This window comes from Ceratotherium simum, chromosome 6, assembly GCF_057802395.1.
Source record: "Ceratotherium simum simum isolate JZ-2026a chromosome 6, ASM5780239v1, whole genome shotgun sequence".
In the NCBI taxonomy this organism is placed as follows: domain Eukaryota; kingdom Metazoa; phylum Chordata; class Mammalia; order Perissodactyla; family Rhinocerotidae; genus Ceratotherium; species Ceratotherium simum.
This window is the reverse complement of record NC_141905.1, coordinates 55,732,334-55,759,836: the sequence shown is the minus strand read 5'-3', so window position 1 is coordinate 55,759,836 and position 27,503 is coordinate 55,732,334. Positions and strand designations below refer to the sequence as shown.

General features: G+C 34.2%; 1 pseudogene; it reads left to right on the top strand.

The window, feature by feature from the left end:
* Positions 1-27,503, top strand: part of LOC101405238 (cytochrome P450 2C9-like) — a 92,745-nt pseudogene that overhangs the window by 24,494 nt on the left and 40,748 nt on the right.

The following is a 27,503-nucleotide window of genomic DNA, read 5'->3' as shown; positions in this document are numbered from 1 at the left end:
ACAATGGTGTGTATTTCTTTATGTAATTAATAGTAATAATTTGGGCACACAAATGCTATTACAAATAGACTACAGAAGATATGACGGCTCAAGTATAACACCAGTTTACTTTTTGCTCACAAAGAGTAGTAAGAGGTGAATTGGTTAACATAACAGCCTTTTCAGGCACCAGGTTGATAAGGGCTTTATATCAACATGTGTCTTCCAGTGTCACCCTGGATTCATCTTTTTGCATAGTAGTAGAAGGAGCACGGAACAAGGAAGAGAGCAAATAGTGTTTTTAATAGGCCGGGTATGGTGGTGGCACACAAAACTTCTTTCACATTCCATGGTGGGTAATCAGTCACAGGGCCACACCTAACTGTAAGAGGAGCTGGGAAATGTGCTTATCTGTGTGCACAGGAAGAAGATGAAAACATGGATTTTGGTAAAAACTAAACAATTTCTCTAGTAACTTCTTGAGAAACATCACAAACACTTCACAATACATGTATGCTAAGTTATTATGCTGTGTACCTTAAACTTACACAGTGGTTTCTGTCAATTATATCTCAAGGAAATTGAAAAAAGAAAAACATTGGTGTTTCAGTGGTAGAATTCACACCAAGTCCTTCTCAGTGCATAGGGCTGCACTGCAGCTCACCTGGAGGAGAGTGGGTGTGACGGAGGGAACCACAGTAGCACAAATCTACCCAGTGTGAGTATATGTGTATGCACATGCAGGACTTGGAGGGGTAGAGGAGAAAGGGATGGGAAGGAGTAAGGTCAGGATCATAAGATATGTGTGGTTCTTTAACCTCAATATTTAAATATTTTGAAGAACATTTTTAATTTAATAATATGATATTCTATATGGTGACTTGACATTGTGTTTTTAAACCCATACTGTGTTATTGTCCAGATAGGTTGTTATCCTTTTTCGTTTTTTTTTTTTTTTTTTTGCTGCTTTTAATATAAAATGCATTTATTACAAATTTTTGCATGATTCCAGTTTCTTCCTTGGAATAATTTTCTGGAAATGGCAGTAGTGTTAGTGAACATCCTTTGGCCTTTTGACTCATATTACCTGGGAATGGTTGGGAGACCTGGCAGAAGATGGGATAAGAACATAAAGCTCATACTGTGTATATTGCTTTGTAACCTATGTTTAAATTTAATATACTAAATGAATATTTTCACATGTTTAATATTTATCAAGGACATTATTAACAGAATAGTACAGTATTCCATTATGTTAGATGTATCACAACTTATTTAACCAGTCTTTTACTTTTAGCCAGATCGACTGTTTTCAGTTCTTTCTTGCTATTAATATAAAAATAATGCAATCCATATTAATTATTGTATATCTCTGACTACTTTCTTAGGATAAACTTTTAATAAAGAATTAGTTAAGTCACTGAATATTGGGTTTTGATACATATTATCTGGGAAATGATTTTGTGCACTTAATTTACATTTCAAGAAGTGCTCATTCTTAACTGGTTCAACTTTCCCCATAGTGAATGTGATTTTCTCAGCTTCATGAGGTATGTTCACCCAGACTCTGATTGATTCCACCTAGCTATGGGGACCTCACAGTCTTGGGGAAGCCCATTTCATTACTGGATAACTGTTAACTGTTGGAATTTTCTTTCACATGTTGAGCAGAACCTTTTTCTCTTATAACTTCTACTTTTTGATCCCTGCTGAGTTTTTCTTTTTGGAGTATAGTGTTGTGATAGTTATTATCTTAATAGTAATTGAGGAAATGTCGTGGGTGTAATGACTGATGAGGTGGGTTATAGTGATGCAGTTTGGGGGTGGGTGGTTCTGGAGGCTTGAAAGAGAAACTTAGACATGATAAAATAGACAACAGGTGCTTGAATTGACAGTGAGTAGCAGTGACGACTTGATAAAAATTATGATTATAAGAAATTATAGAGGAACTGATTGGCTCTAGTGGGTGAGAAAGGAATCAGAAATGACTTTTTGGAAGTTTGTAACTCTGATTATATTTTAATAGTTTGAAAGAATGCTAACAACTCATCTAATCTTGCCTTCAGTTTTGGCACTTTCTAATATCTGGCATAAATTGAGCAAATAATGATGTTATATTGAGTTAGTTTATGTTACCTCTGAGACTTTTTTATTTATCAAGTAATTCCTATACATCGTTCCAAGGAAAAACACAATAAACAGTCTGAGTTTACTGTGGGCAACTTCATGACTACCATTTGGGTTGTGTTTAGTGTAGGTACAGAGACAACGAACACCACCGTGAGATATGGACTCCTGTTCCTGCTGAAGCATCCAGAGGTCACAGGTATGATCACAGATGATGGGCAGGATGAAATTCCGGATAGAAATTGGCAGCCAACACTAATAACTATCCCAATCTTTACCTGCCTAGACAATGTATGATAATATTTTCCTTTACTAGTACATCTTCCTATCACTGGATGAATTAAACTCAAATTAGATTATAGCACAAAAAAAGAATGAAATATTTAAACAGCAGCAGAGATTTGAAGGGCAGAGGTCATTGTTCTCCTTGCTATGGCGGAGAGTCCTTGATTTGCCTCTAGACAGATGTGGTAAGCAGAGTTGTCTAAGGATCTGGAAATAATTACCCTTCCTCTTTCTCATAAAGATATCACTTGACATACCTTCCATGTGCAGATAAATATATTTCTGCCAGAAGATATTTCTACTCAAAAGCATTTGCAACATAAGGCTTGACTCAAGAAAGTTACAATCATTCTCTGTCAAATTGTGTCATTCTCTAAATAAAAAAAAGTTACAAGTGTACCTGGGAAATATTGTGGGTTCAGTTTGAGAACACTGCAATAAAGCAAATATTGCAATAAAGTGAGTCACATGAATTTTTTGGTTACCCAGTGAATATACAAATTACGTTTTCATTATACTGTAGTCTAAGTGTGAAATAGCATTATGACTAAAGAAACAATGTACCTACCTTAATTAAAAAATACTTTATTTCTAAAAAATGCTAACCATCATCTGTGCCTTCAATGAGTCCTTTTGCTGGTGGAGGGCCTTGCATAAAACCCAGTATCTGCAAAGCTCAGTATAGTGAGTTACGATAAAACGAGGTATGCCTGTATACACAAATAAAGAATTCTTTTCAAACATACCATTTTGGGAAAATTTTTTTTCACAAACATAATTTCTCTTGCAAATGCAATCTTTTCATTTTTCCTCCTCTTTTTTTTATGGAGTCCTCATCTAAGAGAGTATTTCCTTCACTACTATATCATGTTTTATGCTTTGGCGCATTAAGACACTTTCAGTACAATTAAATATCATAAAGCTTATCTCCATGACATCAGCACCAGATTTTTCTACTTTGTTGAAGGTGTTTCTGCCCTCCCACTATAAATAAGACATGCTTTCCAAGTGGTGTGACTTAGAAGCATAGCCTCAAAATTACTTTGTTCACACACATTTTGGAATATGATGGTGCTGTGTTTCTTTCCTGTGATACAGACAAATACCTTTCAGCCAAATAACTTCACTAACTCTTATAAGACCTATGTTTATTATGACTATAAATAGTATATGATATTTTTCTCCAAACCTTTAAATCTCATATACATTGCAAAAACCCTTCTTGTGTCATATTTTCCCATGCTTCCATTTTCATTTTCCATTTGGATTTTTTCTTGCATCGTGTCTATTTATATTTTCCTTTTCTTTCTTCCCATCTTCATCCCTTACTGTGCCATTCCACTGAGCATTCTGATTTTGTAAGTAATTCCTAAAAACTTTATATTATCACATTCTTCTTGATACAACTCCAACCTCTCAACCTGAGAAGGTGAAATTGAAAACTTCTCTGAAACTCCTAACCTTTTCTTCTTGATAACTATCAAACCACAAAATTTTCACATGCTCCATTACAAAGTCACATTCTTCAGGTAGTAGATAAATACCATTTGACCAAAGTAGCTACATAGCATTGGAGAAAATGGGTTATAGATTCTAACAACAGTGGCTTCAGATTCTGACTTGACTAGTAGTTAGCTTTTTGACCTCAGACTCTTAACTACCTTTCTTCATATCTGGGTCTCCCATCTGTTTAAAGGAGATGATAATACTTTCTAATACTCATAAAATTCTTCTCTCACAGGAAAAAGTTAGTGTTTATTTTAACTAATGAATAGTCCTGCTTAAACTACACGTTATTAATATGATATACTTTGCAGATATCAGACTTGGGTGTCCTTAAGAAATATATTTATTTTTCAGGACCTTTTTCCTCATTTTTAAGATGCACAAAATGATACCAAACATATAGAATTATTTTGAGAATTATAAAGTAATATAATAAATAGTGAGTTATGCCTAACATATCTTGTATTCTAAATAAATGTTAACTTACATCTTATTCCTACATATTTTGTTAACTAAACATCCTTTTCAATTGTTCTATTTATTTAGCATTGACTGTACTGAGTAGTTCTTACCCTCTCTGAACTTACACATCTAAAACAAAAACTGGCATACACAAAGTGGATATGCTACATGGTCTATAGGGAGCCTTGAAGGTCTCAGACCCCTGAGTCTACCACACAAAATAGAGATTCAGAGCTGAGAAATGAATTTCATGGTACACTTGTGTTTTATATGTCCATATATTTAAGTCTGTGGTGAAATTTCAATTTGCCCAGGAAACTGAAATTGTTTCTTTTTTTCCTTATGGAAGTAGCCGTATGTAGTTTTGCCTTCTCCCCATCTCCCACCACAATTTAACGCGCTTAAGAAGATCAAATCAAAATTCTTTTTCATTTCACATCAATTCTGATTCCTACTTTGCCAGTTCAAGTCCAGAAAGAGATTGACTATGTGGTTGGCAGACACCAGAGCCTCTGAATGCAGGACAAGACCTACATGCCCTATGTGGATGCTGTTGTACATGAGATCCAGAGATATAATGACCTCGTCCCCAACAACTTGCCCCATGTAGCAACTCAGGACATTAAAATTAAAGAATAGCTTATTCCCATGGTAAGAGCTATTTCATCTATATTTCTCCTTAGGAATCTTAGGTTGTCTACTATCGCAGTAGTAGAATTACTGATTGCCTGAGCTTCTACAGGTCTTGCACAATCATAACTCAGGCATCTCATCCTCTTCACACAGGCTCCTTTCCTTCTAGTTTCTTGATGCAATTTTATAAATATAATAGAGCTTGACTCCCACAGGATTTTCCATATGTTGATAGCTCCACACTCTGCTTGTCCGTTAGTCCAATTTGTGGTCCACTCCCCTGCTTTCCAGTGTACGTTTTGTTACTCTTACCCTTAACCAGTATCCTATACTCTCCCTACCTTTCCAACTATCTGTTTCACTTACTTGTCAAAAGTCCAATCCAACAGTCTCCTTCCTCCATATCTGCCCTTGAGCTACTGATCCCTTCTGGAAAGTACCATACAGCACAGCAGGTTGGTATTATTATTGCCAACCCCAAATGTATCCTCAATCCTACCCAACAATTCTGTTTTACCATCTAACTCAACTTGCTCCACCATGTGATTTCATACGCATATATATTATGAAATGATTAGCATGATAGGGTTAATTAATATATCCATCACTTCATATAATTTTTTTGTGGCGAGAGCATTTAATATTTACTCTCTTAGCAAATTTCAAGTATATAGTACAGTATTGTTAATTATAGGCATCATGCTGTATATTAGATCCCCAGAACTTAATATCTTATAACAGGAAGTTTGTACCCTTTGGCCAACATCTCCTTATTTCCTGTAACCCCAGATCCTGGCAATGACCATTTTACTCTTTGCTTCTATGAGTTCAGCTTTTCAAAAATTCCACATGTAAGTGATCCACACAGTATTTGTCTTTCCCTATATGACTTATTTCACTTATCATAATGCTCTCAAATTTCATCCATGATGTTGCAAATGGCAGGATTTCCTTCTTTTTTTATGGCTGTAGGATATTTCATTGTATATACATACAACATATTTTCTTTCTATTCATCTGTCGATGGACACTTATATTGCTTCCGTGTCTTGGCCCTTGTGAATAATGCTGCAATAAACATGGAAGTGCAGATATCTGTTTGAGACACTGACTTTGTTTCCTTTGGATATAAACCCAGAAGTGGAAATGCTGGATCACATAGTAGTTCTATTTTTAATTTTTTGAGGAATCTCCATGCTGTTTTCCATAGTGGCTGCACTAGTTTACATTCTTACCAATAGTGCACAAGAGTTCATTTTGCTCCACGTCCTTGCCAATACTTGTTATTTCTTGTCTTTTTGATAATAGCCAATCTAATAAGTGTGAGGTGATATCTCAATGTGGTTTTGATTTGTATTTCCCTGATGACTAGTGATGTTGAGCACCTTTTCATGTACCTGTCACCCATCTATATGTATTCTTTGACAAAATGTCTATTAGGATCATCTGTCCATTTTTAATTGGACTTTTTTTCCTATTGAGTTGTATGAATTCTTTACATATTTTAGATATTAACCACTTATCATGTCTATGATTTGCAAATATTTTCTCCCATTTGGTAGGTTACCTTTTCATTTTGCTGATGTTTTCCTTTGCAGTGCTGAAGCTTTTTAGTTTGATACAGTCTCATTTGTTTATTTTTGCTTTTCTTGTCTTTGCTTTTGGTGTCAAATCCAAAAATCATCACCAAAACTAATGTCAAGAAGGTCACCACCTATGTTTTCATCTAGAACTTTTATCGTTTCTGGTTTTACATTCAAGTCTTTAATCCATTTTGAGTTAATATTTGTGTGTGGTGTAAGATAGTGGTCCAGTTTCATTCTTTTGCATGTGGTTGTCCAGTTTTCCCAAACCCATTTACTGAAGAGATTGTCCTTTTCCAATTGTATATCATTGGCTCCCTCGTCATAAATTAATTGACCACGTATATGTGGGCTTATTTCTGGGCTCTCTATTCTGTTCCATTGATTTATGTCTGTTTTTATGCTAATACCATACTGTTTTAATGGCTATAGCTTTGAAACATAGTTTGAATACAGGAAGGGTGATGCCTCCAGCTTTGTTCTTCTTTCTCAAGTTTACTTTGGCTATTCAGAGTCTTTTATAGTCCCATACATATTTTAGGATTATTTGTTCTCTGTTTGTGCAAAATGCCATTGGAATCTTGATAGAAATTGCTTGAATCTATAGATATCTTTGTGTGACATGGACATTATATCAATATTAATTTTTCCTGTCCATGAGCACAGACTATCTTTACACCTATTTGTGTCTTTTTCAATTTCTTTCATCAATGTATTATAGTTTTCAGTGTACAGATCTTTCATCCCCTTAGTTAAATTTATTCTTAGGTATTTTATTCTTTTTAATGCCATTGTAAATGGAATTTTCTTCTTAGTTTCTCTTTCTGATGATTTGTTTTTAGTGTGTAGAAAGGAAACATATTTTAGTATATTGATTTGGATCCTGCAACTTCACTGAATTTATTTATTAGTTCTAACTATTTTGGTAGAATCTTTAGGGTTTGCTATCTATAATATCATGTCATGTGCAAATAGTGACAGCTTTGTTTCTTCCTTTCTTAATTGGATGACTTTTATTTCTTTTTCTTGTTAAATGGCTCTGGCTAGGAATTCCAATACTCCATTGAGTAAAAGTGATGAGAGTGGGCATCATAGTCTTGTTCCTGATCTTAGAGGAAAAGATTTCCGCTTTTCACCCTTGAGTATGATGTTAGCTGTGGGCTTGTCATACAAGACCTGTATTAGGTTAAGGTGCATTTTGTCTATACCCACTTTGATGAGAGTTTTTATCATGAATGAATGTTGAATTTTGTCAAATGCTTTTTCTACATCTATTGAGATGATCATATAATTTTTATCCTTCATATTGTTAATGTGGTATAACACATTGATTGATTAGTGGATGTTGAATCATCCTTGCATCCCTGAAATAAATCCCACTTGATCATAGTGCATGATTCTGTTAATGTATTATTCAATTTAGTTTGCTAATGTTTTGTTTAGGATTTTTGCATCTATGTTCATCAAGGATATTGGCCTCTCATTTTCTTTTCTTGTGGTTTTGGTATCAGAGTAATGCTGCCCTCTTGAAATGGGTTTGGAAGTGTTCCCTCCTCTTCTATTTTTTGGAAGAGTTTGAGAAGAATTAGTATTAATTTTCTTTAAATGTATGGTAGAATTCACCAGTGAAGCCATCTTGTCCCAAACTTTTGTTTGTTGGGAGGTTTTTGACTACTGATTCAATCTCCTTCTTAGTAATCAGTCTGTTCAGATTTTCGATTTCTTCTTGGGTCTTAGTATGTTGTTTCTAGGAATATATCCATTATTTCTAGGTTGTTCAATTTGTTGGTGTATAATTATTCATAGTTGTCTCTCATGATTCTTTTTATTTCAGTGATATCAGTTGTAATATCTCCTCTTTCACTTCTAATTTCACTTGTTTGAGTCCTCTCTCCTTTTTTCTAGGTGAGTCTAGATAAAGGTTTGTCAATTTTGATTATCTCTTCAAAAAACAGCTCTTAGTTTCATTGATGTCTTCTATTGTCTTTTAGTCTCTATTTCATTTATTTCTGCTCTGATTTTTGTTATTTCCTACCTTCTACTAACATTGAGCTGCATTTGTTCTACTTTTTCTAGTTCCTTGAAGTGTAAAGTTAGGTTCTTTGAGATGTTTCTTCTCTCTTGATATAGATATTTATTGCTATGAACTTCCCTCTTAGAACTGCTTTTCTGCATCCCATAAGTTTTGGTATGTTGTATTTCCATTTTCATATGTCTCAAAGTATTTTTGATTTCTCTTTTGATTTCTTCTTTGACTCATTAGTTGTTCAGTAGCTTGTTAATTAATCTCCGCATATTTGTGAATTTTCCAGTTTTCTTCTTGTAATTTACTTCTAGACCCACACCATTGTGGTGAGAAAAGATGCTTGGTATGATTTCCATCTTCTTAAATTTATTAATACTTCTTTTGTGCACTAACATATGATCTGTCCCAAAGAGTGTTCCCTGCGTGCTTGAGAAGAATGTGTACTTTGCTGCTTTTGGATGAAATGTTCTGTATATATCTGTTAAGTGCCTTCTGCTTTTTAAAATTGAATGTTTAGTTCATTATAATTTAATATAATGGGTATGTCTACAAGTCTATCATTTGTTTCTTGTTCATCTACTCAGTTTATATTCCATTCTTCCCCATTTCCTGCCTTCTTCTGGATTAATTGTATTTTTAAAGAATTGTTTTCTGTTTGCCCCTCTGTTTTATATTCCTCTGTTTCTCTGTTCCTGCTTTCTTCCGGAAAACTAGAATATTTTAAGATTATAAACATCTATTGTCATCTATATATATTTTTTAGTGGTTCCTCTTGAGATTACAATATGTGTCCTTAAAGTTTTACACTCTTCTTAAAATTAGTACTATAAAATTTTGTTTAAAATACAAGACTATTTGTAGTGTACACAAATATTGAATCATTATTTTGTACATAGGAAACTAATATAATGTTATATATCAATTGTACCTCAATTAAAAATAAAAGGACATTGCGACAATATATGGCTATTTAACCCTCTCCTCTACCTTTATGTTATAGTTATAATATATATAATATTTCTGTATACTATAATCCTACCATCTATGTTATTATTTTTGCTTTAAACCAGGGTTGGGAAACTTTTCTGTAAAGGGCTAGATAGTAAATATTTAGACTTTGTGTGCCATATGGTCTCTGTTGTGACTACTCACCTCTGCCATTGTAGCATGAAAGTGACCATAGGTAATACATAAACCAATTAGCAGGAATGTGTCCAATAAAACTTTATTTACAAAAACAGGTGAATGTCTGGATATAGAATACTGGGTTGAAGGCTTCAAATTTTATTTTTCTTTTTGGCATTTTAAAAATTTCATTTTACTATTTTCTGCTTTCCATTGTTACTGATGAATGGTTAGCAGTTATTTAAATTATTATTCCCCTGTAGGTAATGTGCCATTTTTCTCTGACTGCTTTCAAATTTTCTGTGTCTTTGATTTATTTCTAACTACAAAATATTTAAATGTGGTTTTGTTTTTATTTATTCTGCTTGTCTTTGTCTAAATTTGAAGATTCTTTTGTCCATTATTTCCTCAAATATTTTTTGCCCTCTTTCTTCTCTCTTTTTGGCACCCCAGTCAACTTATGGTTTCGTTACACAGGTTCCTGATGTCCTGTATCTTTAAAAAAATTTTTTTTCTATTCTTTAGGCCGGAAAATTTCTATTGATCTATCTTCAAATTCACCAAATCTTTCTTTTTTCATATTCAAACTGCTCTAAAGGTCATCTAACAATTAATTTCATCAATTATAAATTTCATTTTTAGAATTTTCATATGGTTCTTTTCATAACTTCTATATTTATTATAACATTGACATTTAATTAATGTTCAGACTATTTTCCTTTATTTCTTTGATTATAGTTATATTACATCTTTCAAAATTCTTATCTGTTTATTTCATTATCAGTATTATTTTAGCATTAGTGTTATTCCATAGTTTCTCCTGAATATGGGTCATATTTTCCTGGTGTGTGTGTGTGTCTAATAATTTTGGAATGTATCCTAGATATTTTGAATGATATATTGCAGGGATTCTTGATTCAGTCATGTTTCTTTCAAGAACGCTGGGTTTTGTCCACTTGCTCCTTTTAGCAGGCAGTTAACTGGGCTGGCCTCAAACTCAAAACTCTGAATTTTTGTTTTAGTTCCATTAACTTTAGGTGAGTTATTTGGAGTTTAGTCTACACATGCCTAATTCAAGGGTTATCCAGGGATTTGGGAGATTTCCTAGACAGAATTTAGAGTTCACCCTCTCTGGCTCTTTCTTTTCTGGGATTTGTCCCCTTTCTTTTCAGCTTCTATGCAGGTGATGGACCTGAGTGTTGCCACTGGTTTGAAGAATGAGTGAGACTGCTGGCTTATAGTCAAGCGTTAGTCACCTAATATTTTGCTGCCTGGAGCCTGTCCTCAACATACCAACAAGAAAATGGAAAACTCACCTAGTACCTTTTGCTTTTTTAAAGAGTTTTCTATACTTCAGTACCTTTATGATTCTGCCCATCCTTAGAATTTGTGTTTCTGTGTGTGTATGTATTTTGGGGTTTATACTTATTATCTTTTGAAGAATTCTTCCAATTATCTTTTGGAGAATTCTTCCAATAGGAGTTTCTAGACCATTACCCTATAATGAATGAATCTTCAGTTTCTATTTAATTTGTCCACATGGAAATGACAGTCTATGCATTCAATCCTCTGAATTTATTCAGAACCCAAAAGGGAACTAACTTCTGGGTTTATGCAGTCCATAGAATCAGTTTCCAGATCACAGATTAGGCATCAAAGACAAAAACAGAGTGAATGGATCTGGTGGAGAGAGAAATGAATAATATTCAGCACATGCCAAAGGAGAAGCAAGGAGAAGAGCAAAGTGTGAAGGGTCTTTCCTACCAAAGTAACTGAAAGGGACAAAAATATGAGATTTTTTTCCATAATTCTATACCCTGAGCACATCAAGGAAGTTTGCATTGAATAAATAACATCTGATCTGGATCTAGAAGCATGTGGATAATATCAGCATGCAGAGAAGAGAGAAAAACTATTTCAGTTGAGAAATGACTGGAATCTCAGTTAACATTTGAAATTGCCAGTCTATTTGGGGATTAATGAACAGTTAATAATGCTTGTGGCTAGTTTTTGATATTTGCTTTTATCCTTTGCAATGATAAGCTGTATATTTTTTTTTAAAAGCAGGGACATGACAAGGTTAAGATTATCCTTTAGAATCCAGATAAAGAGACATAGACCTACTATGGAGCCTTGAGAGGTAGATGGAAAATTACAGTGTGTGTCTCATGCCTATTGGGATAGGTGTGTGTGTGTGTGTGTGCGCGTGTGTGTGTGTGTGTGTATAGAAGTACGTCACTGGCAAGCCTCAGCAAAGCAATTCCAATGTGAGTGTAAACAAAAGATTTTTTCATATAGCATACAGAGAGAAATATGTGCTGAGGAAATGAAGGAAACCAGGTTTGGGTGTAGATGGAAGAAGCCATACATTAATTAGTCTTTTATTAATATATTTCTTTATTCATTCTGCATTTATTTAAGCTTCCCTGTGTGCTAACACATAAATAGAGTTAAATGAATATTTGCTTTATGTGTCATTTTTAGGAAAAAGAGCTTGTCTTGGAGAAGGCCTGGCCCTCATGTAACCAACATGTTACAGCATTTTACCTTGAAACCTCTGGTTGATCCAAAGGACATTGACACCACTCCACTTATCAGTGGGGTAGGCTCTGTACCACCCTTCTATGAGCTCTGCTTCATTCCGGTCTGAAGAAAGGGCAGGCTGCCAGATCTCATAGCAAGACTCTCTAGCCTCATCTGAACAATCAGATGCTTTCTGTCCTGTGTGTTAGCCGTTATCTATGTCTCCATTAAGAGCAGAAATGATATTCCTGAGCTCTGTATCTTCTAATTTTCCCCATCCTTCAAGGTTCAGTTCAAATTTTTCTGCATGAAATAAAGCTCACTGTTTTGTCTCCAATAAAATTCTTTCTAAAATACAATTTTGAGATTTTAAGCTACATCTCATCTGCAGTGTATACAACATGGAAGGCACCTTATAAATGTCATATTTTGTTTTATTAAAAATTAAAAACTGGAGATTATCCCATGAGTTTAAGTATTTTTTTAAAAAATAAAATATGAAATTCACTCATCTCTTACTCCTATCTAGTTCTCCAAGGGAATGATCTCTTAACAGTTTAGCATGTATAATTTCTGAAATAATTATATGTGTGATGTGTGTGTATGTATGTTTGTATAGCGTAAGTATATGTATTTATATATGCAAGGAGAAAACAGGGGAACATCATTCAAACTAGGGGAAATAACAAGAGATAAAACTTAAATTTGCTAGTCTACCCAAGGATATCCTCCTCTTTTCCCATAGTGGCTAAACACACACACCCAAACACATACCCATACATAGACATACAGACATATTAAGGCAAAGAAGATAATATGTATGTATGGTTATAGTTGAACACACACATGCAGAAATGTACATGTGTTTTATGTGTATGTGTATATATAAACATATATATGCATATATGTACATGTTTTATATATATGTTTATATACACATGTGTTATATATAATATGCTATGATTTGGTGGTGACATTTATGTAATAACATATCATAGATAGTTTTACAAGCAGTACAAATAAATGTATCTCACAGTACCCTGCTGTGTGTCTGTAATAATTTTTAAAATTATTTTCCTATGCAAGGATAGTTAGATTATTTTTAAGCCTTTGTGAATATAAAAATGCTACAATGTTCATACATCTTCTTTTATTCCTGCACTATTTCTTTAGGACAGTTTCCTAGATGTGAAGTGGCTGCACATACATGTGCACCTCTATTTTTCATAGATACTAAAGCATAATTCACTAAAAATTTCTGTGGGAATTGGCCGATTGTATACAAAATTGTGTGGAAATGTAAAGAAATTTTTATAGTCAAGAGTGTACTAAAAAAGAAGAAGAAGGATGGGAAACTTACATGCCAGATATCAAGACTTACTTTAAAGCTATAATAATTATGACAATGTGGTATTGGCACAAAAATAGCAACTTGGAATGGAATAGAATGGAGTTTAGAAACAGACTCACACCTATATGATAACGTGAGAGTGCCACTTAATTTAGTATGAAAAGGATAATCTCAATAATTGATAAAATGGATATTCAGTTGGAAGAAAATGCAACTTGTTCCCCACAAGCTATGTCCGAGCCAGGGGAGAAACACGAGACCCAGGTGACCAGAACCAAAGTAACCAAAGCTGTACCCAAATAAGAAAAGGTGATTACTACCACAAATGTACCAGAGGAAGATCAATTCATCAAAAAACATGAAGAACTACAGTAACACTGCAAAACAGAAAGAAAATGAAAAATTTCCAGAAAAAAAACCCTGAAGTCACAGAAGATTACAATCTAACTTACAAGGAATTCAAAATACCTGTCATAAAGAAACTCAATGAGTTACAAGAAAACATGGAAAGAAAGTTCAATGAGCTAAGGAATAACATTAATGAACAGAAGGAATACTTCACCAAAGAGATTGAAGCTCTAAAAAATCCCTAAGACATTCTGGATATGAATAACACAATGAATAAGACATTTAAAAAATTCAGAAAGCATAAAAAGATAGAGCTGACCTTATGGATTAGAGAATTAGTGACCTTGAAGATAGAAACCTAGATATGCTTCAGGTAGAGGAGGAGAGGGAACTAAGATTTTTTAAAAATGAAGAAATTCTTTGAGAAATATCCGACTCAATGAGGAAAAGTAACATAAGGATTATAGATATCCCAGAGGGAGAAGGGAGAGAAAAAGGAGCAGAAAGCTTGTACAAATAAATAATAGCTGAGAACTTTCAAAACCTGGAGAAGGAATTGGTCATACCAGTACATTTAAATAATAGAACTGCTGGGGCTGGCCCAGTGGCACAGCGGTTAAGTGCACGTGCTCTGCTTCGGCAGCCTGGGGTTCGCAGGTTTGGATCCCAGGTGTGCACCAACACACCACTTGTTAAGCCATGCTGTGGCAGCATCCCCTATAGAGTAGAGGAAGATGGGCACAGATGTTAGTCCAGGGCCAATCTTCCTCAGCAAAAAAGAGGAGGATTGGCATCAGATGTTAGCTCAGGGCTAGTCCTCCTCACAAAAAAATAAATAATAGAACTGCTAATTATATCAATGCAAAAGGATCTTTTCCAAGATATATAATATTAAAACTATCAAAAGTCAATGACAAAGAAAAAATATTAAAGGTAGCAAGGCAGAAGAAAATAACCTACAAAGGAACTCCTATCAGGCTTTCAGCAGATTTCTCAGCAGAAACCTTACAAACTAGGAGAGAATGGAATGATATATTCAAAATACTGAAAGTCAAAAACTATCATCCAAGAATATTCTATCCAGTGAAATTATCCTGCAGATATGATGGAGACATAAAGGCTTCCCCACATAAACAAAAGTTGAGGGAGTTCATCATCACTAGACCTGCCTTACAAGAAATGATGAAGAGAGCCCTCCTATCTAAAAAAAAAAGCAGAAGTTTACAAAGTTTGAGCTGGGAGATAAACAAACAGACAAAACCAGAAAATTCCAGCTCTATGTAAGAATAGGTTAACAAACACTTAATTATAACATAAAAGGTAAAGGGAAAGAAAGCACCAAAAATAACTATAACCACTACAATTTAGTCACAAACTCACAACACAAAAAAGGATAATTTATGACAACAAAAATATACAAGAAGTGGGGCCAGCCCTGTGGCATAGTGGTAAAGTTCACCCGCTCTTCTTCTTTGGTGGCCCAGGGTTTGCACGTTTGGATCCTAGGCACAGACCTATGCACCACCTGTCAAACCATGATATGGCGGCATCCCATATAAAGTAGAGGAAGATGGGCACGAATGTTAGCCCAGGGCTGATCTTCCTCAGAAAAAGAGCAGGATTGTCAACAGATGTTAATTCAGGGCTAATCTTCCTCACACACACAAAAGGAAAACATAGAAGAGAAAGAGGAGAGTGATGGAACTCGCATAGCCTAATGGAGATAAGAGGCTATCCAAAATGGACTATCTCATCTGCAAAATCTTTTATACAAACCTCGTGGTAACCACAAAGCAAAAAATCAGAACAGAGTCACAAATCATAAACAAAGAGAAAACTGAGAAACCATTCACAGAAAACTAACAAATGGAAATGACAGTCAGAAATGCAAGGGAAAACAAGCAATGGAAATATAGAACAACCATAAAACAACAGAAAAAATGGCAGTATTAAGTCCTCATACATCAATAATCACTCTAAACGTAACTAGATTGAATTCTCCCATCAAAAGACACATAGTAGCTGGACAGATTAAAAAACAAGATGCAATAATATGCTGCCTGCAGGAAACACATCTCAGTTCTAAAGACAAACATAAGCCCAGAGTGAAGGGATGGAAGATGATACTCCAAGCAAATGGCATCCAAAAGAAAGTGGGTATAGCCATATTTATATCAGACAAAGCAGACTTCAAGATAAAAAAGGTGATAGACACAGAAAGGCAGTATATAAGGATAAAAGGGACATTTCACCAAGAAGATATAACACTTATCAATATATATGCACATAACACAGGAGCACCAAAGAACATAAAGCAACTATTAACAGACCTAAAGGGAGAAATTGCTAGCAACACAATAATAGTAGGGGAGCTCAATACCTCACTTACATCGATGGATAGATAATCCAGACAGAAAGTCAACAAGGAAACGTCACCTTTAAATGAAACAGTGGGCCAGGTGGACTTAATAGATACATATAGAACATTCCATCCAGAAACAGCAGAATGCACATTCTTCTCAAGTGCACATGGAACATTCTTAAAGATAGACCATATGTTGAGAAACAAAGCAAGCCTTAATAAATTTAAGAATATTGAATCATGTCCAGCATCTTTTCTGACCACGATGCTATAAAAGTAGAAAAGAACCACAAGAAAAAATCTGGGAAAGTCACAAATATATGGAAACTAAATAACATGCTACTGAACAACTATTGGATCAATGGAGAAATCAAAAAATACCTAGAGACAAGTGAAAGTGAAAACACAGCATACCAACTCTTATGAGATGCAGCAAAAGTGGTACTAAGAGGGAAATTTATAGCAATACAGGCATATTTCAACAAACAAGAAAAATCTCAAATGAACAAGCTTACCCTATACCAAAAAGAACTAGAAAAAGAAGAACAAACAAAGCCCAAAGTCAGTAGAAGAAAGGAAATAATAAAAATCAGAGCAGAAATAAATTAAATAGAGACTAAAAAAAAACAATAAAAAGGATCAATGAAACTAAGAGCTGGTTCTTAGAGAAAAGAAACAAAATTGACAAACCCTTAGCCAGACTCACTAAGAAAAAAAGAGACAAGGTTCAAATAAATAAAATCAGAAATGAAAGAGGAGAAATTACAACAGATACCACAAAAAAAAAAAGGGAATATAAGAGAATGGTATAAAAAACTCTATGCTCACAAACTGGAAAACCTAGAAGAAATGGTTAAATTCCTAGACTCATACAACCTCCCAAAACTGAATCAAGAAGAAATAAAGAATCCGAATAGACCAATCACAAGTAAAGAGATAGAAATAGTAATCAAAAACCTGCCAAAAAACAAAAGTCCACGACCAGATGGCTTCTCTGGAGAATTCTACCAAACATTCAAAGAAGACTTAATACCTATCCTTCTCAAACTATTCCAAAAATTGAAGACAGAGTGCTTCCAAACTCATACTATGAGACCAACATTATCCTGATATCAAAATCAGGCAAGGAGAACACAAAGAAGGAAAATTATAGGCCAGTATCGCTGATTAATATAGATGCAAAAATCCTCAACAAAATATTGGCAAACTGAATACAGCAATACATTAAAAAGATCCACCATGATCAAGTGGGATTTATACCAGGGAGGCAAGGATGGTTCAATATCCACAAAACAATTGATATGATAAACCATATTTACAAAATGAGGAATAAAAATGATGTGATAATGTCACTAGATGCAGAGAAAGCACTCGGCAATATCCAACATCCACTTACAAAAAACACTCTCAATAAAATGAGTGTAGAAGGAAAGTACCTCAAAATAATAAGGAAAATATCTGACAAACCAACATCCAGCATCATACTTAACTGTCAAAAACTAAAAGCCATCCCACTGAGAACAAGAACAAGAAGACAAGGGTGCCCACTCTCACCACTCCTATTCAACATAGTACTGGAAGTTTTGGCCAGAAAAACTAGGCAAGAAAAAGAAACAAAAAGAATTCAAATTGGAAAGGAGGAAATGAAATTCTCACTGTTTGCAGATGACATGATTCTATATATAGAAAACCCTAAAGAATCCATCAGAAAAATATTAGAAATAACCAACAACTATGGCAAAGTTGCAGGGTTCAAAATCAACTTACAAAAAGCAGATGCAATTCTGTACACTAATAATAAACTAGCAGAAAGAGAACTCAAGAATACAATCCCACTTACAATCACAACTAAAAGAATAAAATATATAGGAATAAATTTAACCAAAGAGATGAAAGACCTACAAGTAAAAGTAAAAGACATTATTGAAAGAGATTGAAGAAGATGTAAAGAAGTGGACAGATATTCCATGCTCAGTCACTGGAAGAATGAACATAGTTAAAATGTCCATATTACCTAAAGCAATATACAGATTCAATGAAATCCCAATCAGAATCCCAATGACATTCTCCACAGAAATAGAATAAAGAATCCTAAAATTTCTATGGAACAACAAAAGACCTCGAATAGCCAAAGTCATCCTGAGAAAAATGAACAAAGCTGGAGGCATCACAATCCCTGACTTCAAAATATAATACACAGCTATAGTAATCAAGACAGCATGTTGCTGGCTCAAAAACAGACATACAGATCAATGGAACAGAACTGAAAGCCCAGAAATAAAACCACACATCTATGGACAGTTAATCTTTGATAAAGTAACCAAGAACATACAAGGGAGAAAGGAAAACCTCTTCAATAAATGGTCTTGGGAAAACTGGACAGTCACATGCAAAAGAATGAAAGTAGACCATTATTTTATGCCATAAACAAAAATTGACTCAAAATGGATTAAAGATTTGAACGTAAGATGTGAAACCATAGAACGCCTAGAAGAAAATATAGGCAGTACACTCTTTGACGTCAGTCTAACAGCATCTTTTCAGATACCATGTCTACTCAGGCAAGAGAAACGAAAAAAATCAACAAATGGGACTACATCATACTAAAAAGCATTGGCATGGCAAAGGAAACTATGAACAAAATGAAAAGACAACCTACAAACTGGTAGAAAATATGTGCAAATCACATATCCAACAAGGGGATAATTCCCAAAATATATAAAAAATGCACACAACTCAACAACGACAACAACAAAACAAACAACCTGATCAAAAAACTGAACAGAATATATGAACAGACATTTTCCCAAAGAAGATTTACAGATGGCCAACAGACACATGAGAAGATATTCAATATTACTACTATGGAAATGCAAATTAAAACTACAGAGAGATATCACCTGTCAAAATGGCTATAATTAACAAGACAAGAAATAATAAGTGTTGGAGAAGATGTGGCGAAAAAGGAACCCTCATACACTGCTAGTGAGAATGCTAGCTGGTGCAGCCACTATATAAAACAGTATGGAGATTTCTCAAAAATTAAAAATAAATTACCATATGATCCAGCTCTCCCCACTACTGGGTATTTATCCAAAGAAAACGGAATCAACAATCAAATAGATTTATACATCCCGATGTTCATCACAGCATTATTCACAATAGGCAATATGTGGAAGCAACCCAAGTGCCCATCAATGGATGAATGGTTAAAGAAGATGTGGTATACATATACAATGCAATACTACTCAGCCATAAAAAAAGATAAAATTGTGCCTTTTGTGACAGCATGGATGGACCTTGAGGATATTATGTTAAGATAATAAGTCACACAGAGAAAGACAAATACCATATGATTTCACTCATATATGGAAGATAAACACATAGATAGGGAGAACAGACTAGTGATTAGCAGAGTTGGAGGGATTGGGGTACAGCACAGGGATAAAGAGGCACATATATGGTATGGTGATGGATAAAAACTAGATTATTGGTGGTGAAGGGGATGCAGTCTAAACAGAAACTGAAATATAATAGTGTACACCTGAAATTTACACAATGTTATAAGCCAATATGACCTCATTAAAAAAAAAAAAAGTACATTCTGTAAGGTACTATCTTTGTGCATTACTAGAAAAGGCAAAACTAACCTTCATTGACAGAAGTCAGAATTATGGTTTATTCTCTAGGGTGAATGGACTGGAAAAGGCCATGAGAGAGCCTCCTGCGGTGTTGGGAAATGTTCTAGTTATTGAAGTGGATGCTTATGAAACTGTATGCGTATGTCAAAATTCATTTAAGATTAATGCACTTTACTGGATGTACTTTATATTTCAACAAAGTAAAACATAGATCAATAACCTGACCTACATACAAGATACATACAAAAAGTATGAGAATAAAAAGTAGACAATAGAAGGAAAAACCTGTTAAATCAAAGTATTAGAATTATCTGAAAGTGGCAATATAGCAAGTATGGTGAAAACTTTTATAGAAATAAATGGAAATATGAAGAATATCACCATAAAAAATAGAAAATATTTAAAATATTAAGTAGAAATTTTATTTTATTTTTCCAGCTTTATTGAGGTATAATTGACAAATAAAAATTATATATATTTAAGGTACAAGGTGATGGTCTGATATACAGATATATCATGAAAGATTACCACAATCAAGTTAATTAACACATCTATCACCTCATAGTTACTTTTTTTTTTAGTGTAGTGAGAACACAGGATCTACTCTCTCAGAAAATATCAAGTATACAACACAGTATTATTAACTATAGTCACCATGTTGTATATCTAGATTTCTAAAACATTCACCTTATAACTGAAAGTATGTACCCTTTGACCAACATCTCCCCATTTCCCTCACCCCTACCCTCTGACAACCACCATTCTATTCTGTTTCTGTGATTTCAACATTATTTTTTAGATTCCACATAGATGTTAAGCCACCTGGTATTTCTCTTTCTCTGTCCAGCTTATTTCACTTAGCAGAATGCCCTCCAGGTTTATCTACATTGTTGCAAATGGCAGGATTTCTTTCTTTTTAATAGCTGAATAATATTCCATTACATTCCATACTGTTCCATTTTATGGGATATAAATTATATAAATCATAAATTAAATTAAATGATGGAATACAAATTATAGATTAAAAATAAATATATGGATTATAAATTATATAAAGTACAAAATAGAATTCCATTATATTTCATATAATATGCTTTATGTAAGTATGTACCACATTTTCTTTATCCATTTATTTAACAATAGATTTAGGTTGTTTCCATATTTTGGCTATTTTGAATAATGGCACAAAGAATATGGGAGTGCTTTTAAGGAATTGAAATAATTTCGGTATGACTGGGGCATAGCATGTCGGGGAGAAGGGTATGGCAGACAATGGGAAAGAGCAGGCAACTGACAATACGGAAAAAATGTACATTGTTTCCTTAAAATAAAAAAGAATATGGGAGTGCAGAGGCTGGCCCTGTGACATAGTGGTTCAGTTCAGTGCACTCCTCATTGGCGGCCTGAGTTCTTGGGCCCAGATCCCAGGCACGGAACTATAGCACCTGTCAGTCTTTCTGAGGCAACCACCCACATACAAAATAGAGGAAGACTGGCTAATCTTAGCCAGTTAGCACAGGGCTAATCCTCATCTGGCAAAAAAGGAGGAAGACTGGGGCCGGCCCCGTGGCGCAAGCGGTTAAGTGCGCGCACTCCGCTGCGGCGGCCTGGGGTTCACCGGTTCGGATCCCAGGCGTGCACCAACGCACCGCTTGTCAAGCCATGCTGTGGTGGCATCCCATATAAAGTAGAGGAAGATGGGCACGGATGTTAGCCCAGGGCCAGTCTTCCTCAGCAAAAAAGAGGAGGATTGGCATTGGATGTTAGCTCAGGGCTGGTCCTCCTCACAAAAAAAAAAAAAAAAAAAAAGGAGGAAGATTGGCGACAGCTGTTAGATCAAGGTGAGCTTTCCTCACACACATACACACAAAAAAATATGAGAGTGCAGGTATTTCTTTGAGACACTGATTTTGTTTTCTTCAGATAAATATCCAGAACTGGGATTGTGGATCACATGGTGGTTCTACTTTTAATTTTTGAGGAATCTCCATAATGTATTCCATTACAACTGTAACAATTTGCATTCCCACTAACAGTGTACAAGGGTTCCCTTTTCGCCAATCCTTTGTCAGCACTTATATTTTGATGTTTTGATTACAGCTATCATAACACATGTGAGGTGATATCTAATTGTGGTTTTGATTTGCATTTCCCAGATGATTAGTGATGTTGAGCACCTTTTCATGTACGTGTTGGCCATTTGGATGTCTTTCTTTGGAAAATTGTCTATTCAAATCCTCTGCTCATTTTTTAATCAGGTTATTTGTTTTGTTTTTTTTCTATTGAGTTGTACGAGTTCCGTATATACTTGGGATATTAACTTCTCATCAGATACATGATTGCAAATATTTTCCCCTATTCTATAAGTTGCCTTTTCATTTGTTGATGGTTTCCTTTGGTGTACAGAAGCTTTTTAGTTTGATGTAGTCCCACTTGTTTATTTTTGCTTTTGTTGCCTTTTATTTTGCTGTCAACCTCAAAAACTTTTTACCAAGATCAATGTCAAGGAGCTTATCCCCAATCTTCTAGCTCTTATGTTTAAGTCTTTAATCCTCTTTAAGTTGACTTTTATGCGTGGCGTAAGGTAGTGATCCAGTTTCATTCTTTTCTGTGTGGCTATCCACTTTTCCCACCACCATTTATCAAAGAGGCTATACTTTCACCATTGTATTTTCTTGGCTCGCTTGTCATAAATTATTAACCATATATATGTGGATTTATTGCTGGGCTTTCTATTCTGTTTCATGGATTTTTGTGTCTGTTTTCATGTCAATATCATACCATTTTGATTAGATGGCTTTGCAATATAGCTTGAAATCAGGAATGTGATGCCTCCAGCTTTGTTCTTCTTTCTCAGGATTGTTTTGACTATTTGAAGTCTTTTGTGGTTCGCTACAAATTTTAGTACTGCTTGTTCTATTTCTGTGAAAAATGCCAGTGGAATTTTGATAGGGATTGCATTGAATGTAGACTGCTTTGGGTAGTATGGACATTCTAACAATATTAATTCTTCCAGTTCATGAGCACAGGATACCTTCCATTGACTTGCGTCTTCTTCAATTTCTTTCATGAATATCTTATAGTATTCATGTACAGATCTTTCATCTCCTTGGGTAAATTTATTCCTTGGTATTTTATTCTTGTTGATGCAATTGTAAGTGGGATTGTTTTCTTAATTTTTCTTACTGATAATTCATTCATAGTTTATAGAAACACACTGATTTTTGTGTACTGACTTCCTATCCTGCAAATTGCTGTGACTAGGACTTGCAGTACTATGTTGAGTAAAAGTGCCTAGAATAGGCATTCTTGTCTTGTTCTGATCTTAGAGGAAAAGTTTTCAGCTTTTCACTATTCAGTGTGTTGTTAGCTGAAGGCTTTTCATATATGGCCTTTATTATGTTGAGATGCATTTCCTCTGTACCCACTTTGATGAGAGTTTTTCTCATGAATGAATGTTGAATATTGTTCAATGCTTTTTCTATATTTATTGAGATGATCATATGATTTTTTTCCTTCATTTTGTTAATGTGGTGTATCACATCAATTGATTTGCAGATGTTGAACCATTCTTACGTCCCTGAAGTAAATATGACTTGATCATCATGTATGATCCTTTTAATATATTGTTGAATTCCGTTTGATTATTGTGTTGAGAATTTTTGCATCTATGTTCATCAAGGATATTGGCCTGTAATTTTCTTTTCTTGTAATGTCCTTATCTGGTTTTGGTATTAGGGTAATGCTGGCCTTGCAAAATGAGTTTGGAAGTGTTCCCTCCTCTTCGATTTTTGGGAAGAGTTTGAGAAGGACTGGTATTCTTCATAAAATCTTTGGCAGAATTTACCAGCAAAACCATCTGGTCTAGGACTTTTGTTTGATGGGAGGTTTTTGGTGTTTTTTTCTTGTCTTAGAGACAAGTATCCTGGGAAACTGCCTAATTTTAAAAATAGCAAGAATTGCAACAAGTTTGGGTAACTTTTGACAATGGCTATGAAAAACATGTTCTTATTTTATGACTCAGTAATTCCTCTCCTATTTATATACTCAAGAGAATTGTGTGTATATGTCTACTAATAAAGATGTACAAGAATGTTTATAAAAGCTTTATTCCTCATTGTCCAGATTGAAAACTCAATTTCCCATCTACAGCGAATGGGTACATCTATTGTAGTATATTCATACAATTGATTATGCACCAACAAAAAGAGCAATTACTGCTACATGCACATATGGATGAAACTCACAGTCACAATGGTGGACAAAAGAAGCAACACAAAGATTGCGTCTGTATGATTCCATTTATAAGAAATTAAAGAAGAGACAAAACTAATATATTGTGAAAAAAGTCAGAAACAGTGGTTTTCTCTGGGAACTATGACAGCAAAGAGACAAAATGGATCCTTCTAGTATGTTGGGAATGATTTAAAAGTGATTATACATCACATTGACATATTCTTTGTGTCCTTCATGTTTTTTATACCTCGATTTAAAAAAATAGGAATAGTAGAGTGGGCTAGCATGTGGAACTGAGAAATCTATGTCTCAAAAAGTCTCTGTTCGCACTAAAGATTGATGGTTTAATCAACAAACAATTTGCATATTTGGTTTAAGTTGTTAGGAAAAGCACATATAAAAATATTTCAATATTGATTCTTTATGCCTGTTATTGTTTTACAGATGTAAACACCTGATGAGGTTGGCTTTAATTCTTGGGTAAAATATGAGAAAATATGTGGCAAAAGATGATTTTAAGTTCCACTTAGCTGTAACAATACACAGAAAACAATGATCCCAGAGGGGGAGATAAAAGAAAGAAATAAATTTTTAAAAATTCATTGTATTAATTATTTAACTTTTTATCTTCTGAAACTGTGTAATCTTGACAATGAGAATAGAATGTGAACACAAGGATATATTTACGAAGTTCCATAGAAAAAAGGTTTTACTAATTAACTCATTGAATGACGTTTGCTTCAATTTACTGGCATCCTTAGTATCAGGTGAAACTCATTGTCTGTTAGTGCACATGCACTGTCTTGGAGAGCCTAGGGAAGGGCAAAGCCACCTTTGCTAGAAAAAGGACTTCCTGGGGCAAAGCTTTCCAAGAGCCAAATGCTGTCCTTTTGTCTCAAGGGATCACTGGAGCAGCAAAGTACTTGTGTTCAATGATTCTAGACATTTTATTGGACAAGGCTATAACTGATTTTGATCCTTAATGTTTTCCCATGGAGATGGGAGGAGGCTGCTTATGCTTAGTTTTCTGAAACCCCTTTAGACTCTGACCTGAATTAATGCAATGAGTCTTCTCAATGCTTATGTTATGTTGTACCTATTATGATTCTTATAAAAATCCAGTACCAACTTTTTATGTGAGCTCCTTCATTTTATCTACTTTTTTAATTTTTATTTTTTTAATCGAGGTACAATTGACATATAACATTATATTGGTTTCAGGTATTCAATATAATGATTCCATGTTTGTGAATGTTGCAAAATGATCACCACAATGAGTCTAGTTGACAACCATCACCATACATAGTTATAATTTTTTTTCTTGTGATAAGAACTTGTAAGAACTACTCTCTTAGCAACTTTCAAATATGCAATATAGTGTAATTAACTGTGGTCACAGGGCTGTGTGTTGCAAGGTTTTTGATTACTGATTCAATCTCCTTATTACTAATTAGTCTGTTCCGATTTTGTATTTCTTCATGATTCAGTCTGGTAGTCTGTATGCTTTAGGAATTTATTTGTTTCCTCTAGATTGTCCAATTTGTTGGTGTATAATTGTTCAGAGTAGTCTCTCATGATCCTTAGTATTTCTGTGGTATCAGTCGTAACATCTCCTCTTTCATTTCTGGTTTTGTTTATTTGAGTACTCTTTTTTTTTTTTTTCTTGGGAGTCTAGCTAAAGATTTGTCTATATGCTTATCTTTTCAAAAAAACAGCTCTTAATTTCATTAATCTTTTCTGTTGTCTTTTATTCTCTAATTTATTCATTTCCACTCTCATCTTTATTATTTCTTTCCTTCTACTAACTTTGGGCTTTCTTCTTCTTTTTTCTAGCTGCTTGATGTGTAAATGTATGTTTTTTATTTCAGATATTCTTATTTATTTTTTTCTTTGTTTATTGTGGTAACATTGGTTTATAACATTGTATAAATTTCAGGTATACATCATTATACTTCTATTTCTGCATAGATTACATCACGTTCACCACCCAAATACTAGTTACAATCCATTACCACACACATATGTCTAATCACCCCTTTCACCCTCCTCTCTCCCCGCTTCCCCTCTGGTAACCACCAATCCAATCTCTGTCTCTATGTGTTTGTTTGTTATTATCTACTACTTAATGAGTGAGATCATATGGTACTTGACCTTCTCCCTCTGATTTATTTCACTTTGCATAATACCCTCAATGTCCATCCATGTTGTCACAAATGGCTGGATTTCATCATTTCTTACGTTAGGTATTCATCACTATGAACTTCCCTCTTAGAACTGCTTTTTCTGTATCTTATAAGTTTTATGCCTCGCACCCAGTGATACATCCAAAAACAATGACTGCAGCCTAAATTCAAAATAACAGAGACTGAAATCTTCAGCCTTACCTAAGGGAATACCTTTATCTTTGAATCTTTATTGTGTTGTTTTTCACAGGGCATTCTCTGTACTAATTTGTTGTGGTTATAAAACAGCATTTTTTATAAAAAAAAAAATAAAACAAAAAATGGTATCTTGCATTTCTATTTGCATTTGTCTCGAGATTTTTTTTCTAATGCACATTGTGATTTATTTCATTCTTATGAAGTTTAGCCATTGGACAAACTGATGTACATTAACAAAAATTAAAACAGAGGGTGTAGGTGGTGAATATGGATGAGGATGAGTAGCAATTAAAATTTTACAAAGGGATATTTTCTCTGTTAATGGCTGTTATTCATATATATTGACAGGCTTGTTGGATACTATAGGGGGTATAAAGTTGTTTTTTCGCTTGTGATATGAATGTATAATTACCTATACACCGGAGAGAAAGCAAAGAACCATATTAAGATGACATTATTATTAAAGTAACAACTCTGAATATTATTATCAAGATGAGAAAATAGATTTCATCAAACTTCATTTTCTCCAAAGTAACATAGCCATTTTATACAAAATAGAACTTGGATTCTTATATATGGCTTCTTCCTCTTATTATAGTCATTCTTTTTATTTCACGTGTCTGATTTAAGCCTGCATACTTTAGAAACAGACTTTTGTTGCTGCTCCTTTTAATGGTGTTATTTTTCTAATTTTATCCATGATTATGAATATACTTTACGGCCTACAATATTGAGAATAGTCTAAGATAAACAAGTAATGAGAATGAACTTGATCTGCATTCAAGATATTTTTTTATTTCTCTCTAAACTTCTCTGACCCATTGGTTGTTCAGTAGAATGTAGTTTAATCTCCACATACTTTTGAATTTTCAATTTTGTTCTTATAATTGATTTCTAGTTTCATACCATGTGGCTTGATATAATTTCAATCCTCT